Source organism: Dryobates pubescens, chromosome 19 (genome assembly GCF_014839835.1).
Source record: "Dryobates pubescens isolate bDryPub1 chromosome 19, bDryPub1.pri, whole genome shotgun sequence".
Classification (NCBI taxonomy): domain Eukaryota; kingdom Metazoa; phylum Chordata; class Aves; order Piciformes; family Picidae; genus Dryobates; species Dryobates pubescens.
The window spans coordinates 11,238,922-11,246,368 of record NC_071630.1 but is presented as its reverse complement, the minus strand read 5'-3'; positions in this window follow the sequence as shown (position 1 = coordinate 11,246,368).

Here is a 7,447-nt window from a genome sequence, read left to right as displayed (position 1 = left end):
GCTGTGTATCCCACGTCATCTCTCACAACCTCTTGATTCTGGAGTTGGAACAGTAAACACATTTCCTGCCCCATAACTCCTGCTCCTGCCACAAAACAGGTTAAGACACCAAGCCCACATGTTGCACCGTGGGCATGAGGCCATCTCATCACCTACTGACTCATTCGGTTGATGGTTAGCATCCAGCTGCCAGCAGACTAACTGGGCTTAGCTAGAGGTTCTACTGTGCCCAGAGGGGACCTTCTGTGCAAGATGCTCTGTTCAAATGCTGATGACTCAACAGCTCAACACTGCTCCATGTCAGCCTACCAACATTGCAGTTCTTTGAACAATGGGCCTAAAGCAGACCTCAATAAAACAAATGAGCACATGAGCATCAAGATAGCTGCAATGTAGTAAGTGATTACCAAGGAGTGCATCACCTACATGTGAATCACAGCAGTGCAGCTTCCAAACTGGGAATAGAATACAATAGAATAAACCAGGTTGGAAGAGATCATCATGTCCAACCTATCATCCAACACCACCTATCAACTAAACCATGCAACCAAGCACCCTATCAAATCTCCTCCTAAACACCTCCAATGACGGTGACTCCACCACCTCCCCGGGCAGCCAATTCCAATGGGCAATCACTCTCTCTGTGTAGAATTTCTTCCTAACCTCCAGCCTAAACCTCCCCTGGCACAGCTTGAGACTGTGTCCTCTTGTTCTGGTGCTGGTTGCCTGGCAGAAGAGGTCAACCTCTGCCTGTCTACAACCTCCTTTCAGGTAGTTGTAGAGAGCAAGAGGGTCTCCCCTGAGCTTCCTCTTCTCCAGGCTAAGCAACCCCAGCTCCCTCAGCCTCTCCTCATAGGGCTTGTGTTCCAAACCCCTACAACTTTGTTGCCCTTCTCTGGACACCTTCCAGCAACTCAACATCTTTCCTAAACTGAGGGGCCCAGAACTGGACACAGGACTCAAGGTGTGGCCTAACCAGTGCAGTGTACAGGGGCACAGTGACCTCCCTGCTCCTGCTGGCCACACTGTTCCTGATGCAGGCCAGGATGCCATTGGCCCTCTTGGCAACGTGGGCACACTGCAGGCTCATGTTCAGCCTACCATCAACCAGTACCCCCAGGTCCCTCTCTGCCTGGCTGCTCTCCAGCCACTCTGACCCCAGCCTGTGGCACTGCATGGGGTTGCTGTGGTCAATGTCCAGAACCCAAGAGCTGCTGTTCAAGTCTGTGGGCTCTTTTTATGCTATGCAACATCCTCCAACAAACTGTGAGGATCTTTCATGGCCCATGAACTGTCATCCTGCATTAGAGTCACCCTCCCACCACCCTGTGGATACTCACAGGAGACATTGCTCATACCTTTTCTTAATGCCAACTGCTCAGCACCACTGTCATCAAACAGAGGTGTGGTTTGAAGTCATCTCTTGTCCTGCTTCTTCCATTCTGAAAATGTCCTTTAAAGATGCCCTCACCAAGACATTACCACTCCAGAAAATATGCACTTTCTGTCCCTGGATGGTTTAGAGGCTCCAATTTGTACAGAACTGGGGTTCATGTGCAAATCCTGAGCAGTCAAACTTGGAGCAGAGTGAATCCCTCAGGCCTTGGCTTAATGGTTCCATCAATGAGATCCTGACAGGCTTCCTTTCAGAAAGGGGATCTGTGTCTTTGCACCCTTTGCAATATGGTTTCCTGTCTGCCAAAACAGATGTTGAAATTTGCAGTAATTTTCAGTACACTCATTAAAAAGGAATCAGTGGTTCATTTTTGCTTCCTCTTCTAATAGTTTTCTTGCCACTCTGCTCTCCTAGGAAAAGCTTCTCCCACTCTTAATGTGACAATGTACTCAGAGCACAGCCTGTGCCTGCCCTCCTCCATACTTCATCTTCCACCCTGGGGAAGGGAGAGGGAGTGTGCAAGTCCCAAGGTTCTCTGGTCTGCTTTTAATTAAAGACAGAGATAACAGAAGACTGGACCGGTCTATAATCCAGGTGATAATAAGAAAGGACAGGAGAGCTCAGGTACAAAGTGGGGCATTGACAGGAAATTGACATCTGTCAAAATTACTGTGCTCAGAGGGCTGGTAGGTAAAAAGTGTGGGTGACAACAGGCTTTCCCTCGGTTTTCCACACCTCCAGCTGTAGGAGTGATTCCTTTACCCATATACTAAAACTGACATGCACCCACAAATGGGATGAAGCTTTTCGAGACACAAAGCCTCGCTGCATCCCAGCAAGGGAGCAGACAGGCATGCCTCAACACAGAGGTGTATCTACAAATGCAGCAGTGACAAGGGAGCACCCACTTGCCAGTCATCAAGCACAAAACTAAGGATCTCTGTCATTGGTATAGCAGCAGAAGTTGGGCTTTTGTCCAGGCTCGTAACCCTAGGCAGTTTTCCAGGCTGTGTGTGCTGTTTGACCAGCTGAGTTAGCTGTTCCACTTCATTTTCTCTGAGGAAGGCCCACTGGGAAGCCATTGAAATGAGGAGGTAGAAACAAGGGTCGTGTTGTCTGTCCACCTGCCAAGCTGGAAAGCCTCCCATTAATTTCCAGAAAGCTCAGGAAAAGCTCTGCTGTTTGTGGCTGTCCTTTCCCAGTGAGAAATTTCCTTTCCTTTGCATTTAGCTGGAAGAGCATCCTGAGCTGGTATCCCACAGAAGATGGGTTTCCTGAAGAAGGCAAAGTGGATAGCAAAGTTCTTCCATGGGCTTTCAGGAGAAAGGTGAAATGTGTCTTCACAGCATTTTTGGATGAATACATAGAATAAACCAGGTTGGAAGAGACCTTCAAGATCATCGCGTCCAACCCATCAACCAATCCAACACCGCCCAAACAACTAACCCACGGCACCAAGCACCCCGTCAAGTCTTCTCCTAAAAACCTCCAGTGATGGTGACTCCACCACCTCCCCAGGCGTCATGAGAGATCTTTCAGCAGAACTGTCCTCAGTAGGTTTGCAACATGCAGACTTACCTCCTGCACCCCTGAGATCTTCAGGCTAAGAAGAGAAAACTGGCTCCACATGTAATTGCTGACATCTCTGTACCAATGCAGCTCTCAGGTCAGTAAGAAGTATTTTCCCTAGAGCCACAATGTGCCTTTTCTCTTTGCATTGGATCACATCCAGGGTCAGAAGGCAAAATGTGAAGACGAACATCCATTCCTCATTCCCAGAAAGGGACCTCCACCTGCACAGCTGCACAGGACCAAACAGCAACCACCAAGACGTGCAGAACCTTCAAGCTAATGTGTACTAATTACAGAGTCAACTGCTGAGAGTGAAAAGCTCTCAAAGACTCCTTGCAAAGCTGGGGTTTGGCTTCAAGGATCTGAGAAACAACAAGCAAGAAGTAATTTGGGACCACCTAAGTGGCAGTAATCTCCCCACCACTGCTCTGGACCAGCCTAGCAGGATGGCCCAGGGCACAGCATCATGAGATTAGTCACCAATGATGAAACTGAGTCTTTCATAACTGGCAGAATAAAACATTTTTCTTTTGGGAGAGAAGAGGAAAATATGTCTGTGGAGGTTCAAAGTGAAACTACTCTCAGATTTAAGAGAAGTAAGGCACAAGACTACTCTTCGTCATAGCCTCTTGAGTTTCACTCCTCCTTTTGCTCCATTCCTCCAAGAAGAGCCTTTATCATCTGCAATGCTGCCTGGAATCCTCTCCCACCATTTTGTTTTTTTTTTCCCTTTTTTTTTTCCTCTGTTGACACTGCTTTGTCATTTCAACACCAGAAGTACTCCTCTCTTCACCCAGACAGCTCCTCAGCCTCCACCATGAGCCAGCATTAACATTTTCCATTACTGCTTTTCAGTGTCAACAAGCTTTTAGAAAGCCATGCTTTCACACAGGAAAACATGAAACTGCACTTTCACTTTTCAAACCTCTGATATTTTTTATGTATTTTATTATTGTTATTATTACTACTACTATTACTATCATTATTATTATTTAATTTGGACCAAGAAACCCACTTTTCTCTAAAACCTGCTTTGCGAGGAAAATGATGGGTGGCTCTCCCTGCATTTTGCTCCTTAATATGACAAAAATGCTTTGGGGGATTGGATGGTTGCATAAAATTTGCATACATGTGGTTGGTTTGGAGTTGATTTGTTTGTTGGTCGGTTGGTTTGTTGTTTGTCTTTTTTTTCCAGGGGTCAGCCTGGCAATGAAGAAAACCTTCTGATTTATCTGCCGTTTGCAAGTTCAGACTCAAATCCTCTGATTGCTTGGGAGTGTCCCACTACTCACCCTCAGACGAGGAGAGCTTCTCAGCACCCTCCCTGCTTGGGTTCCTTCCAGGCAAGCTGCTCCCCTCGTGGGATTTAGCCACCAACCAGCTTCACTGACTCAAGACCTTGGAGCAACTCCAAGCCTGCATCTCTGATGTGAAAGGCAGGCACATGAAAGACAACAAAGAGATAGAAAGAACATGCATCAAATTTTGTAATGGTGCACGTAAAAATGAGCTGCCTTACAGATCCTGCTAATATTTCTGCTCCCAGTGTATGAATTATTAATATTTAGCATCTGTGACTCACTATTATTTACTTTATGATGTATTTTTGTACAGTTTGACTGGTTTGCTCAACGTAGGACCTAATGGAGGCTCCTATTGCAAATGGCCAAGGAGCCCTCCCTGAACAAACTTTTCTGGTCACTGTTTAAACTGGGTTGCTGAGCTCCTTCGTGGCCCTAAACCTCTAAGGTTGAGCTCTGAGGCTGGCAGGGATTGCTGCTGATGGCTCTGCTGAGACACAGCTAATTTTAAATCTGGATCTCAAGGCAAAGGAAAAACCTCTCTTTTTTTTTACTGGCAAAACTGTCACAGTCGAACTCTGTGTTCAGATTACGGGAAGAGGCTGGGGGAGAGCACACACAATCCCTTTTTTGGGTACTTGGCATTAATTTTATCTGAAGTCATGGATTATATAAGAGAAGAGCAGAGACCTCACACAAGATTCTCCTGCGTCAGCGTGGGACACTCGCTGGGGGCAGGGCTGCACCAAGTCCTCGCCATTGTGTTCTGCAGTGCGCATGGACAAGGGGCCAGGGCTTGACCACTTTTCCAGTAACTCTCCTCAGAAGAGGATCACAAGCATTTTCTGGAACTGCATCCTGAGCAGCTCACAGTATCAGCTAGAGTTGGCTCTTTCAGTCCTTTTCTTCATCTAGATTAGAGTCTTTTGAGCTCATCAAAACTGAAGTGTTCTCATCATTTTATTGCTCTTGCTAAACAGTTGGTGTCCAAACAAATTCCACTTTAGTAGTCTAGATTTACAAAAACCCATCATTTTCTGACAAAGAAGCTGTTCCACCCCCCAAAAAAAAGCATTGACCAGCAGTAGGCTACTTTGCTCCATGCATCTGTTTTGCTGTAACAATTTAAGCCAGCTTGACTTCACTTGTGTGTTTGGAAGGCGAACACATCCTGCTGAGCTGGCCTGCTGCCCCCAGACGCCTGAGATTGTTTCATGACTCTGCAGATGGGAAAATGTCCATGGTCTCCATCTTCCCACCAAAAGCCTGTCCTCAGATGGTGCTACATGCCTGGCACGGGTAGGAGATGCCTCCTCCACATTCCAACAGTCTGTTTTGCTCTCCAGCAGCCAACCCTCGGTTCATGTTACTCTTCTCAGAGTTGTCCCTACAGGGATGCCCTAAGTCCCCCCTTGCAGGCGTTTCAGATAAGCATTTTTCTAGGGTTGTCCCCACTACTTTACCTCAGATGTAGCAGTAGGTCCACAGGTCCATCTGTAAACCCACCTCAGGGTCTCACAGGACTCATTTGTCTGGCAGAAGACCTACAGGGAAAGAAATCTGAAGAGCGAAGAGTTAGAACAATTGCTAGTTTTTGTTATTTCAATCCACACTAGCATGCCACTGTGCATCTTTACCTAGGCCACTTCTACCAAGATTTCTCTCTCTGTATCACCCACAGGACAATGACATTCCATGACTGTGCACCATCTGGACCTAAATAGATAACAACCCTTCCCATGTGACTTCATGCTCCCTTTACCTTTGAAAATTACAGAAAGTACAGCTGAGAGGACCAAGAACACATTTCCCAGTCCATTCCAAGCAGGATAGCATTTTCAGAAGCTGCCATCCACCATTTTCTTTAAAACCTTGAATAACCACCTGGAAAGGCCATGCAGAGCATCATTTCTAGTTAGAGCCTTTCCTAATGGCAAGTCTCAATGTTTCCTGCTAAGTTTTATGTTCACTACTTCTCAGTATGGCCCTTTTGGGCACAAAGACCAAATACCCTCTCTCCCTTTATGATACCTTTATACACTTGCCTCTCCTTTGTTATCCTCAGCAAACACTCCCCCCTTCTTGGGGGCTGTTTTAGCTCTCAGTTTACTCTCTGGGCTTTCCCCTGGGCTTTCCACAGGTCAGAATCAGGCTGAAGTTTTGTCTGCAGAGGACAGCTCTCCATATATTTAACCAGATGCAACAAAACAGGTAGCAGCTGTAAACCACTGAGAGTTACCCTCCAGACAGACAATTACTGGTGCAGTTTTGGGAATCCCTTGCATTCATCTAAATTGTATTTTGTTTACAAGCACATTAAGTAAGATAGTATCAAAACCCCTCCTGTGGCCATTCTGCATCTGGTTTAAATCTTCTTTTTTTGTTTGTTTGTTTGGTTTTTTTTGCTGTTAAGCTGGTAGAGAAGGGAATTAGGTTGCTGTTAAGACTTGTTTGTGACAAACTTGTCCTCCAGCCCCTTGGCGCAGTTCACAGATGGTATTTTCTTACCTTCCACAAGCGCAAAAGATGAATGTGCAGAAATAAGCCTCGAAGCAGCTACTGAAATGAAAACCTGAGGATCAGTGTCAAGCACCTCTCAGGACAGCATGCATGTTGGCAGGTCCTTTCTTGGGGTCATGGTTGTCCACAGCCCCCAATCCAGAGGATCTCCAAGCCTGTCAGAACCAGCACTTGTAAAGTAGCCTCTGCTCCCATCTCCTCCAGCTTTCAGCTATTACATTCCACCTGAGCCTCCTGACTTTTAGGCTGCTATAAATAGCCTTGCATTCAGTTTGACACTCAGTAGCACTATGATGAGCTCATCTATGCCGAGGATGATGAAGGAGACTGCCTATAGCACTGGTCTACTCATGGTGTGAAGGGTGAGAAGCAAACACTGCAGAGAAGAGCTCTGCATAAGGGAGACCTTGTCTGTTGATTTAACTCCATAACCCTATTTTAACCACTGTCAACAAGATATAAGGGCGGTTTCTCTTTGCACTGAGGCTTCTTTACACTGCTCTGTCCGCACCCTAAAGTGGCATAAATGTCCTCTAAGTGCCTTAAAGTAGGTCCTTAGTAGAAATGAAAGCCAACCCCATCGTTTGCAAATGGCTTTGAAAACATCACCTGGGTGCATCCTATAAATGAATGTGGGTTTTGGGAAGAACACCCAGGT